The 13642-nt window shown below is 42.7% G+C and overlaps 1 protein-coding gene across 1 annotated transcript in view; it reads right to left on the bottom strand.

Annotated features, from left to right (window-relative positions):
- LOC124720387 (protein DDI1 homolog 2) overlaps positions 1-13642 on the bottom strand; it is a 157731-nt gene that overhangs the window by 63096 nt on the left and 80993 nt on the right. The window lies entirely within an intron of this gene.

Here is a 13642-nt window from a genome sequence, read left to right as displayed (position 1 = left end):
TTTATATCCTCTCTACTTCAACCATCATCAGTTATTTTGCTCCCCAAATAGCAAAACTCCTTTACTACTTTAAGTGTCTCGTTTCCTAATCTAATTCCCTCAGCATCACCCGACTTAATTCGACTACATTCCATTATCCTCGTTTTGCTTTTGTTGATGTTCATCTTATATCCTCCTTTCAAGACACTGTCCATTCCATTCAACAGCTCTTCCATGTCCTTTGCTGTCTCTGACAGAATTACAATGTCATCGGCGAACCTCAAAGTTTTTATTTCTTCTCCATGGACTTTAATACCTACTCCAAATTTTTATTTTGTTTCCTTTACTGCTTGCTCAATATACAGATTGAACAACATCGGGGAGAGGCTACAACCCTGTCTTTCTCCCTTCCCAACCACTGCTCCCCTTTCATGTCCCTCGACTCTTATAACTGCCATCTGGTTTCTGTACAAATTGTAAATAGCCTTTCGCTCCCTGTATTTTACCCCTGCCACCTTCAGAATTTGAAAGGGAGTATTCCAGTCAACATTGTCAAAAGCTTTCTCTAAGTCTACAAATGCTACTGAGGTAGAAATGGAAAAAATGAGATTCTGGGTTGGTACCTTGATCTGATTTTTTGCTTCTTCCTGAGTTTACATGAACATGTCGAAGAGCACAGACACTGGGTCATAATTTCAATGAGTGTACAACATAGAGTGATTGGTGTAATTTTTTTTTTAAGATTCGGTCATTACATGGTTGTCATAAGGCCGCTGTATCCTCTCCTGAGGCAAGTTAGCCCATAACTGTTGTAACTGGTCCTCAATATCCCACAAGCTGGCACTGGGATGGAGTTTACATCTGAACTGGTCACACAAATGTGAAGGACAAATCGGTACATCTTGCTGGCCCTGGGAAGACCTCAACATTACACAGACACTTCACGGAGACACACATCGCTTGCGGACTAACATGCCCTGTTGAAACAGGGCACCACGATGCTGTTGCACGATAGGTAACATCAGAGCAGAGGACATTGGTAGTGTACCAATATGGTGCCACAGTTCCCTCAACAACTACCAGTCGTGACCTGAAGGCATTCCCGATGGCTGCCCACACTTTGATGCTGGGAGTAATAACGCTGCACATCTCCAAAATCCTGGAAGAAAAGTATCTCGCCCCAGGTCACTGCCACACTCGTCAAGAATATATGAAGATGGTATCTGTTCTTTCGGACATGTTCAAAAGAACAGATACCATTGGCAAACTTGCAGCTCTCGAAGAATGAAATTACAATGAAAGCCTGACCTTTAGCTGCTTACTGGCGTTGATAAACATCAATGGGGACAGTTGAAAAGGTGTGTCCCGACCAGGACTCGAACCTGGGATCTCCTACTTACGTGGCAGACGCTCTATCCGACTGAGGCATTGAGGACACAGAGGATAGTGCACCTGCAGGGACTTATCTCTGGCATGCTCCCCAAGAGAGCCATATTTTCAACTTACTGTCCGCACACTACATTTTTAGTGCCCCTGCCCACTATACTCACTATTTGCGGCAGCCAATCTACTGATCCCCGTAAGATTTCGGGACCGAGCGAGGTGGTGCAGTGGTTAGACACTGGACTCTCATTCGGGAGGACGACGGTTCAATCCCGTGTCCGGCCATCCTGATTTAGGTTTTCCGTGATTTCCCTAAATCCCTCCAGGCAAATGCCGGGATGGTTCCTCTGACAGGGCACGGCCGACTTCCTTCCCCATCCTTCCCTAATCCGATGAGACCGCTGTCTGGTCTCCCCCCCCCCCCCCCAAAAAAAAAAGTTCGGGCAATGTGAGTACATCCACACCGAAGAAGATCATTGGCCACTAAGCCTTATCTATATGAAGATAGTATCTGTTCTTTCGGACATGTCCGAAAGGACAGATATGTCCGAAAGAACAGATATGTCCGAAAGAACAGATATGTCCGAAAGAACAGATACCATTGGTGATCTTGCAGCTCTCAAGGAATGAAATTAAAATGAAATCCACACCTTTAGCTGCTTACAAGCGTTGATAAATATCAACGGGGACACATTTTCACCACTGTGAACGTAACTGGCTGTGTTGTGTTCTTGGTGCCAGGTTACAGATGGGACGGTAATTCCCTTGTCTGGCTGCTGCTAATTCCAACCAATGGTGCAGGATGACACAGAACATCATGGAGTATTTAGAGGACAGGTGCAGACGGGTGTGCTTGACAGCACCTTAACAGTGAGTACACCTGTCCTCACATTCCCGTGCACTCCTACATTGGGCCACTGTCACGCCTGAATATCACAAACCCGGATATTGCACATTTTCATCGGCTGGCTAAACGGGGGCCCACAATGCAGCCCCTTTCAAGATTCGTCAGGTGCTGATAATGCGGCATCTCCGCATCCTCCACAGAGAAGCTGTGCACATCGTTTATATACTGTGCTTGTGCAAATATAGGCCGTGTGCGAATATAGGCCTCACCTAAACTTTTGACACAAGATTATAGTAAAAAGTTCATCTCAAATACAGGACGCACTACTAAATTTATATGAAAATTCTATTACACAGTATTTGAAGTTGCATCTCTCCCTGTCTCTCTCTTCAGTTTCTGTATAAGTGAGGGTGAACCAACACACACACACACACACACACACACACACACACACACACACACACACACACACGACAGTCGTTTATATCTAAGCACGGCCAATGTTACACTGTCCCTAAATGCGAAGTATTGTTGTGCACATCGTATAGCAGAAGAGAAGACATTATCGCAAAGTACAAAGAATATAGATCGTACCAACATTATTACAGAACAAATTTTTTAAAGGATTTGGAGGTGTTTGTTTTGAGGTGTCAAATACATTTGTTGGAATAAATACTTCAGGTGGAATATAAATCCAATTCTGACAAGTTAAAACAGCTTAAACTTCATACTTGTTTATACACGGTAGACCCTAACCTAAAATGTTCACATTAAAAAAAAAAAAGTGTGGCCTATATTCATACAAATACAGATACTCGATCCGATGACTAAACGTGCAGACCACTAATGCACACTGGTATTCATTCTCCTTATCCAGAGAGATTAGCAACTCTAATTATTTACATATCAGCCAATATGTACGAAGTTACACTGACATTCAACAATGTCTTCTGTGTGCTTTACTTTTTCCTCATGCAGTGCAGTACTCCCTAGTAAGATCTGCTAATAATGCAATGACAGGTACGTATGCATACCATATACAAGGCCACACTGAACATGCAACTGATTTCGGTTGCAGAAAGAAAAACCGCTATTTACGGAAAGACAGAGACAATAAATAACTTGGAGGACAAGCTGAATGGAATGAACAGCACCTTGAAAGGAGATTGTAAGATGAACCTCAACAAAAGTACAACAAAAGTAAAATAAGGGTAATGGAATAAAGTTGAACTGAATCTGGTAATGGTGAGGGAATTAGATTTGGTAGATTTGGAAATGAGGCACTGAAAGTAGCAGACATTATGCCAATTTAAGGGGGGGGGGGGGGGGAGAAAGAAAGAACGGACGATATACACAGTAAAGACCATATAAAATACACATTGTGAAAAGCAATGAAACCATTTCTTAAAAATAGAAAAGATTAAATTTAAAGTGTTAGCAAGTCTCCTCTGAAAATATTTGTCCTCAGCGTAGCCTCATACAGAAGTGGAAAGTAGGTGATAAACAGAATACCAAAAAAGAGAATAGAAGCTTTGGAAATGTGGCTCTAAAGGAGAACAGTTAGATGGAGTACCTTTTCATTAATTACTTATATTGCAAAGAAATGGTATTTATGGTATCACTTGATTAAACAAAGGAATCAGCTGACAGGACACGTCCTGAGGTACTGGGAAACAGGCAGTTTGGTGTGTGTGTGTGTGTGTGTGTGTGTGTGTGTGTGTGTGTGACAGAGAGAGAGAGAGAGAGAGAGAGAGAGAGAGAGAGAGAGAGGTGGGGCAGAGGCTTGCACAGGATTGAAAGTCTTCAAACTGAAGAGCATAACAACGAAATCATAGAAATGAGTTGGAGCTGTTTGACTAATTACATATTTTTGTTTTAACTGCAATAAATTTATTTCAACTACTCAAACCAGTAATTTGGAAAATGAAAGAAAGCAAAAGAACCAATAATGTGTTCAAAACAATTTACGTAACAGACAAATTCTCTGGTGGTGTTCTGGTATATGCAAAGTCCATTAGGTATGTAACAGTTTCAGTAACAGTAGTAACACATTGCAAATACGATGGGTATTTTTTGCTTGCAGTATGCATGTGCATATGTTCTGAGGATGTTTTGTGCGCATTCAGCTTTCATTTGCAGCCGTATCATCTCTCTGTGTGCTGAACTATAGAAGTTCAAGGAAATTGAGTAACCAGTTGACTGTGACGTACTATTTGTAATCCAATTCGCAAGTGCAAGAAACTTGGAATCAGTGGAAATTCACCATTATATACGCAAAACTGCAGTGATAATGCAGTAATAGTAAGGTCTGAAAGTGAGTTTTAATATTTAAGGACGATTGGGTTAATGTGCACGATGAGCTAAACCTGGCCAATCTTCTCTGTCTTATGAAGATTTGGCTCATGATGTGAACAAAAAAATTCAAGAGGATTGATGATTCACAATTTCAAAGTGATAAATTGAACCTCCACAGTTTTCAAGGTCAGTTTTGTACACCAATGTTTCCGAGAAACTGAATTACAGAAAATTGTATTCTCAGTAGTTTCCAAGACCAATTTCTTATGGTCGCAAAACAAGTAGACTGGGTTACGCTATTTTGTTTGGACTTGACACAACCAGAATGGAGACGAGTTTTTGGACCATGTTGTTACAGAATATGAAAATTGGCCCTGTTGCACAACTCCCTAGTCCAAACAACAGTCAATGGAATTGTGATACAACATCATCACCAACCACAGTTATAGCCAGACAGACAACCTCACCATGAAAGGGCATGGCAACTGTCGTTTGGGACAGAAAATGGGATCCTGTTGCTGGATTTTATGCTGAGAGGTACAGCAATCAATTCTAATGTATACTGTGTGATCTTGCTCCATTACTATACAAGGTCACATATTTCCGTACAAACACATGGTCTGATTGTCATTCCCATCAGAACAGCTGCATCATCCACCTTACAGTTGAGACCTCATGCACAAGATTTTCACTTGTCACAATACATCAATGAGTACCAACAACAACAATGAAAAACAGAATACTGGAGTCACAGACCGAGTTTCTTCACAGGTGGCAGATGTCTTTACATATCTCAATCAACATCTATATTCTGCAAACTCACTACTAAAAAAAAGGTGAACTTATATCTACATAAAATCAAATATTATAGTATATACTTATATTAAACTAATAGAACAGCATCAGAACCTATTAAAAACGTGAATGTTAGGAAAAAAATTTTGATGTGGTGAGACACAAACCACCGCCATAACAAGCATCCAGTACAGAATCAGTAACGCTACTCACTACGCTTTTTTTTAATGTTTAATCTCATTTTGTTTGACATTGTTCGTTGCATTAGTTTGGGGCAGACATCCAAGACACCCGTTCAAGTTCATCGATGATCCATTTACTCAGTTTTTTTATTGCAGAGGGCATAACCATCCAACCGAACACACTGGGCCACCGTTAAACTGCTGACAAACGTTTCTTACCCAATTCTAACATGTTGCCACTTGCTAAAAGCTTTAATCGTAGCTACATTTAATCGAAATGTAATTATAACAAATTGTACACAGAACAATGCATTTTTTGTGGATCCTCAGTGTGTCATTGCCTTCAAATGCCATACTCTCATAATACGCAAGTTACAATAATTCTTTTGCCAAGAATATGATGTTTCTCATTATTTATTGCAACAAATTACACAGTAAACAATGGGTTTCCGAGTGATTCTCAATTTGCTGGTGCTCATAAACAGCATATATACATATAGGCTTGAAATGAATGCCAATATGGCACCTCACAACTTCGTGCTGAAGGGAGATGGCATGCATGTGATGTAGGTGGCGCTGTGCCACCTGATTGGTTAACGCTCAGACGCATGCCCAGAATATCTAACATCTCAGATATTGCTCTGCACCTTCGAAAAGAGTCCCAAACATGCTATTCCACACTACGATATCAGATACTTAGTACACTCAACATTCGGATGCGCAGTCCATGTGCCAACGGCTTAACGCCACTCAGCAAGAATGCGAAATCCTGCAAGTGCCGTTAGAGAGACTGATGTGTACCATGAACTGTATAAAATGGGTAAGGATTCAACTTTGTTGCTGCCAAAGAAACTGCAGTGCCAGACAGTGATTCTGATTATTTTCAGAGAGTTCTGTGGAAATATTTCACCACTTAAACTGTTTTCTAGACTGTCACATAGTTCAGATGTGTGATTCGTATTTTCCCTACGATTGTAAACAGAAACAAAACACCATTTAATTTGCTGATCGTCCTGTCAGACTAGGGAACAATGGGGAAGGAAGTCGGCCATTCCCTTTCAAAGGAACCGTCCCAGCATTTGCCTGATATGATTTAGGCACATCACGGAAAACCTAAATCGGGATGACTGGACACAGGTTTGAACCGTCATCCTTCCGAATGCAAGTCCAGTGTGCTAACAACTGCACCAGATTACTTGGTGCCATTTAATTGAAAGATTTATTGGAACAGGTACAGGAAGTACTGAGCTATTTTTCAACTTACTCACCACCAGTATTCAGACATTCCTCAGGCCGTGTGTCAAATTTTTGTATCTCTGTGTCACAAAAGTCTACCACCTGGGATTGGAACCGCTGTATGACAACCATCTCCGTCTATCTGTCAACCTGAAAATGCTGACTCCAGCCAGACAGGAATTTCTTGTGGTTCGGGACCGGATGGAAGTCATTGGGAGTGAGGTACGTGCTGTAGGGTGGACGATCTGACATTCCTCCCCCCCCCAACAGAGTGTTTGCAGCAGCTCTGTTACTGGTGCACAATTTCTAGAACAACAGGTGCTCTGTGACAATGCGCCATGACAATTTCGTGGAACAGGGAGCAGCACATCCATGGGAACCAAGTGGCAAGTTCCATGTTTGTGAAGTGACAATTCTCCATTATGTGTTCCCACACAAGCTAAAAATAGGTCATGTGTAATGATTGACAACCTCCTACTGTGTTAGTCTTTGTGAACATTGTGGCAAACTGCTGCAAAGTCTCTGCACCAGCAATGCACTACCTGCTTGGTTGCGATGACAAATCAATAGATATGGACACGATTGAGAATTTCAAAAAGCACTATGTTCCGACCATTCAAAACCTTCATCACCAACAACATTTAGCACATGGTGGGAGCTGAAATACAAGCCTCCATTTTCAACCACTGCCACAAAGCTATTGAAACCTCAGGAAGTTCCATTAGCACATGTACCGTCCTGTGTCACTGTTCTATCCCATACATGCAGTCCAATATACAGTTAGCTAGCTGTAGGATGAGGGTGGAAGCTCACTTTATTGTCACGTCTCGTACAACTAGACCGACATGTCGCGCAGACAGTGGTGGCTACATGGCTACACAGACAACATCTGAGGAGGAGATCTGGAAACTTACAGGGAGCTCTTGAAAGATGGTAAGGAATTCTGAAGTGAGTGCTTTGTGACAAGCAGTCAACAGTCACAAATGAATGTTTGCTCTCTTACCGACACAAGTAACTTAGCATCATACAGCAATAACTTACATTCACAGCAAATGAAAGCCACAGTTTTTTTCTTCTTCTTCTTCTTCTTCATCATCTTCGTAAACAACTGAGGTCATACACGCCAATATCATAACCTTACTGACGGCCAAAGTTTTTTTTTTCCTTCACAAACAACCGAGGTGATACACACCAATGTCATAACCTTAGAACACCAATAAGTAAAATAAGTGACTGTATGCTACGCTCAATCGACGGAAGAAGAAAGAGCTAAAAACAAGGACTTCCCCTTGGAGAAAGGTGCACAAAATAGACCATAGAGACAGCGGAGGTCCCTAACCAAAGATTAAACGTTGTTCACCATATTGCTGCTAAGGATAAAAAGTAAAACCTAAATTGAATTGCACATCGTTCACTAAAGTGGCTGATAACTCAGACAACAAACACAAGTGGTAAAAAAAAGGGGGGGGGGGGCGTGGTCATGTCGGGAAATGGCAAACTGTCAAAGGGTTAATGACAATGAACACAAAGTGTTGGGGATTCACCACATAATAAATGGCGATGGCTAAAAAGACAGTGCCCTACATGCAATCTAGCTAAAATGATCTCCTCGTGACAGAGAGACTCTGACAGGCAACAAGAGAATCTGACCATACACCCCATAGAGAACGAAGAGCTCTGCTATAATTATTGAACAGTGTTCTGGAAGCCAACACCAAAAATGAAAGTGTTAAAGGTGAAGGCACACCCAACACCAGTCGGTCAGTCTTAAAGCCATCAGAGTATAAGAAGGTGCTATCACTAAGTTGAATGTGAAGGTTGAAAAACTTAGAGCAATAGATCGAATCTGGAGTACTTTCCTTAGGAAGTGAATGAAGTCCAAGATGATCAGCGGCTGCTGCCCAAAGCCACAGTGGTGAAGAGTTCACACCCATCAAAAAAATGGCAGTAGCATGAAGTTAAACTGCCAGAGCAATAGCTGAAAGTGAACTCTGGGAAGTAACAGAGAAGAACGATGTGCGCCGTACTTGCAGTCAAGAGCGTCATCGAAAAAGGGGGCACAGGATGGGTGGCGAGGCATGGAAGACAAACGGCATACACATCTGCTGAGAAGGGTATCACATGGTTTGACAGTAGCAATTTGGAAGTTTGTGCGTAGAGACTCTCAGTCGGGCTACTGTAAAAGACATCAGTTGCCAAATGGATTCCATGTTGGTACATTGTATTAAGACTGCATAAGATGGACGGTAGTCCAGAAGAATAAACAAAACACTCATACTCTAGTTTCGAATAGAGAAAGGATCAGTATAAAAGGAGGAGGGTGGTTCAATCTGCTCCCTAGGAAGTACCACGTAGGACATTGAGGGACTAGGTACAGTGTGCAGTCAGGTAAGGCATGTGGGGAGACCATGAAAGTTTCCTATCACGCATGAGCACCAGGAATTTCATAGTATCAGCATAGGGAAAAGCAACAGGCCCAAGATATAAAGACAGTGAATGAAACCCATTGCACTGCCAGAAGCAAACGATTTTGTCAGTACAAAAGTGAAAGTCATTATCGATGCTCCACGAGTGAAAACAATTGAGACATTGCTGAAAATGCTGTTCAAGGAGACAAGTCAATGGAAAACTGCAATAGATCACAAAGCTGCTGACAAAAAGGGAGCCAGAGATGCCTCTTGGAAGACAGTCCATAACAGGGTCGATGGCTGCAGCACAGAGGACGACGCTCATGACGGATCCCTGAGGCACCGCATTCTGCTGGATAAACGTGTCCGACAAAGCGGAACCAACACGTACCTCGAACACCCTGTCTTTTAAAAATTTCTTAACGAAATGGGGCAGGCAGCCTCAAAGACGCACAGAGGATACCAGTCCTTCAGCATGTGTCTTAAGCTTCCTCCAAATCAAAAGAACACGGGTACACTCAGGGGTTTCTGCAGAAAACTATTCATGACACGAGTTGACAAGATGGTCACCTGCAGAGTGGCACACACTACATCCACACTCTGCACTGATTAGTAGATTGCGAGACTTGAGCCACGATACCAGCCAGCCACGAATCGTATGTTCCATCACCTTGCAAGCACAGAAGGAGAGAGAAATGCGGCGGTAGGTAAAAGGACTAGGATGAGGTGACAGCATGGTCAAGCTCCCTCATAGTAAAGGTCACACTGTAGCATACACGGTTCTGAGAAGAGATGGGTATCACCTGAGCCTTCTCTACTCGTTTCCAAGGGAGGAAGGCAAGATGATAGTGGGTGGAGCTTAAAATCTCTGCAAAATAAGGCCAAAGGTGTTTGAGATAGCATTAGGGTTCACAATGACATCAATGCTACAGTCACGCCAGAAATCAGGTAATAAAACTCGGTCCCAGAGAACCGACAGAGATTGTTCCAGATGACAGAAGAGGTTGCGAAACTGTTAAAAGATCTAGCAAATGAAATTAAGCAAGCTTTTTTGCTACCCCAACGAATGCAACATCACTGGGCGTGCAACTGTGTTCAATGAACACAGTTCTGCATGCGAGCCATGTCGCGGTACGCCTCAGTCCACCACAGTACGGGGACATAGGGTGGTAGTGTTGATTGAGAAGGTCAGCCCAGAGGGAACCTCTCAGACATGTTCTCGAAGAGTTCCAATGGGGATGGTGGCTGCTTAAGTTACTGAGCAGCAGAAAGGGTGAGGGGATGACCAATAAGCCCTGGTAACAGTGAATAATGAAGTCACTACAAAGAGAAAAGGTCAAAGGAGGAAGGAAAACACGGGCTGCAACAGCTTGCAGTTTGCTGTGAAATTACATGGTTTGTCTATAGACATCATCCCAAATGAACAGTATGATTCTCCACCGGATGGAATGTTGTCCTCGGGAGGGGGGGGGGGGGGGGGCAATGGCGGCAAGGGTGCGAGGTGTGTTTGTAGGTCAAAGCGGACCAGAAGAAAACACAAAGCCGGAAAAGAGCTGGATACTGCAATTGATTCCAAAAGCAGCCGTAATTCCTCGTTGGATCGAAAGCCGTGAGCATTCCATTGAGGAGAGTCATAATGCGACATGGAAACAAGGGAACAAATGTAGGGCAGCCACCTCCGCAGTTCCCAAGTGCCAACCTTCGAAGGCTCGCGCTACAGGCACACAGAGGCTGGAGGATCCTGTTCCACGAAATCTACAGAGGCATTGGCATTCTCCCTCAGGTGAGGGTACTACACGGTGACACTGTTCAAGAGGATATCCAAGTCTAGGGAGGAGAAGACCATTTGACTCTGTTCAATTTATTAGAGCCTTTACAGCCAGCAGACAGAGACTCAGATGTTTTTTGGCTGGAGGGATGTAAAGGGTCTTTACAGAGGTGTTCCTTTTGTCCTTTTTGGCCTGGCGGTTGTGTAGCAGGTGATTTCGCCATGGGGAGGTGGAGTGAGGGGGCGCAAGATTTGGTAGCTTGCTTAGCAGCTATAGGAGAAGAAGACAGGGACGCAAACATGATACTGGGCAATTGGGTGTTGCCAAGTCTGCACGGTCATGTCCTTTATGGAGCAAGAATGATACTACAAGCGCCAGATGGTAAAATGCAGAGTTTTCGACTGGCCAACAACCTTTGAGCGACAGAGTGAGGTACTTTTACCTTCACCCAAATCCCCTGGACGGCCCACTCATCGAGATATATAGGACTCTCACGGGATGAGGTGGCACCGTTGCCATTACAATTGATACAGTGGGGAGAAGGAGGTGGGTAACTGGCCTCATGAGCATCTTCACCATACGTAACACACTTGGCCATGTTTTGACAGGATACACAAGCGTGGTTATAATGTTGGTGCTGTTAGCAATGGATTGTGTTCGGAATGTCCATTCAGAGCTTGGTGACTTCATAGTCTGCCCTGAATTTTGATAGAAGCAGTATTCAGTCATATGTGAGGAAAAAAGTGTGTGTAGGCCCCAAGTTTTATGAACCTTTTTCCATTACTCAACGGACCCCAACGACGCCCTGATCAGATGTAATGTTGGATTTCCTCCTTGGTCAGACCACCAAGCAGCTGAGTGTAAATAATGCCACATGAAGAATTCAGCATAAGGTAGACCTCGACACGAATAGGAGAGCCGTGGAGTAGTGAAGCTGTAGGCAGTTGGTGGGCTTGAAAATCACAGTTGGTCTCCACAATTCCCATTATGTAAGCAAGAACAGGATTTCACAGGGATACAGTTACCATATTTACTCGAATCTAAGCCGCACTTTTTTCCAGTTTTTGTAATAAAAAAAACTGCCTGCGGCTCAGAATCGAGTGCAAAGCAAGCGGAATTCTGAAAAATGTTGGTGGGTGCCGCCACAACTAACTTCTGCCGTCGAACATATGTAGCGCTATACAGGCATGCTTTGTAGGCACACAGATAAATACTGGCAGCAAATCCTCTGAATCAGTAAGTAAATTAAAAAAAAACGGTGGAAGACGAGCTTTTTTTTCTCCGCCTCGAGTTTCGACCACTGCATTTTCATACATTATCCAACGAAGTAAATACAAATTCCTTATTGTTCATCTTCGAATGTAGCAGCATTTCAATGTACTACTAAAATCTGACTGGCAAGACTGTTTGGGATGTTTGTCAATATGGACAACTCTACGTTCTGAATTTTTTCCACCCTGTGAGAAGAGATGGTTGCTTATAGGAACTTCAATGAATTGTGAATCACATGCAGTATTCTCTTCACCATAAGAATAATACGAATATAAACATTTTGCCATGTATTGTTTCGTGTTTGCTGCTATCTCATTTAAATCCTGTCTGCCTAATAAACTATTAAACTAGAGTGAGACAACAGCAAATGCGGAAGAATATACATATCATGTCATGTTTATATTCGCATTATTCTTATGCCTAATAGTGATACAGTCAGAAATGAAGCACGGCAATTGACTAGATTTTTAAATCTAAGATGACTCTGATTTCTGTGCAGAATGTAATGAACTAAAGAGGCACCAGCAAAGATTTCCAAACCGAGAAAAATTTTCGCTAAACTTTCGTTCAGAACATCATCTATCATACGCAGTCTATTATTTGGTTCTTGTTGATCATTATCAAAGAAAGCAGCAGTGTAAGTAGCAACGAATAGCAGTCTCTTGCCATTGTTTCACTAATGAGACCATTTCTCTCTCTCTCTCTCTCTCTTTTTTTTTTTTTTTTCCATGCCGCAAGCGGAGAAAGGCCGTAAACACGCCCTATCAGAATGCGACAAACAATGCATGACACAGTACAGTAATGCATTTTCGGCTTAGAGTGATGTAAACACCTATAACAAAGAAAACGGCACTTATCAGATCAAAGAAAAATAAGCAATCAATTCAAACCAGACGAAGAACGTGAAAAAGGAAGGGTACCCGTATAAATACTGACGGAGCGCCTGACGCATAGCAATGGCTACCTGGTAAACCTTAACTGCTAAGCTTACGACTCGAACCAAACTACTGTAGCTGTATCGTCATTCATTCGACCTAAATTGTGTCTCATATTACAATGGACCAACTTTGTTTCGATTTGGAGATGGCCTAAAACTTTTCTCTCCCCCTGAATTTTGAGTATCAAATTTCAGGTGCGGCTTAGATTCGGGAAATTTTTTTTTCCTTGATTTCGAGTCTCATTTTTCAGGTGCGGCTTAGATTCGAGTGCGGCTTAGATTCGAGTAAATACGGTATATCAACAACTTTCTAAATAATAAACGGATTAACTGTAGCAAAGGCTGATGTTCTTCAGTACGTGAAACCACGAGAAACCAAGGTGCAGCAGGGAGAGTTGCTGAATCTTCAGCCTCATTCTGTTTGCATTTAGTAGACATAGACTGAGATGAACATGAATGGCTCACTGCAAAAACAAAAACCCACAACTTCCAGCGTCTCCGATGGCGTGCGACTTCCAACTGGGGGCCACCACCGAGAG

Source organism: Schistocerca piceifrons, chromosome 11 (genome assembly GCF_021461385.2).
Source record: "Schistocerca piceifrons isolate TAMUIC-IGC-003096 chromosome 11, iqSchPice1.1, whole genome shotgun sequence".
NCBI lineage: Eukaryota > Metazoa > Arthropoda > Insecta > Orthoptera > Acrididae > Schistocerca > Schistocerca piceifrons.
Note: the sequence above shows the minus strand (reverse complement) of the source record. Positions and strands in the feature narration are given on the sequence as shown.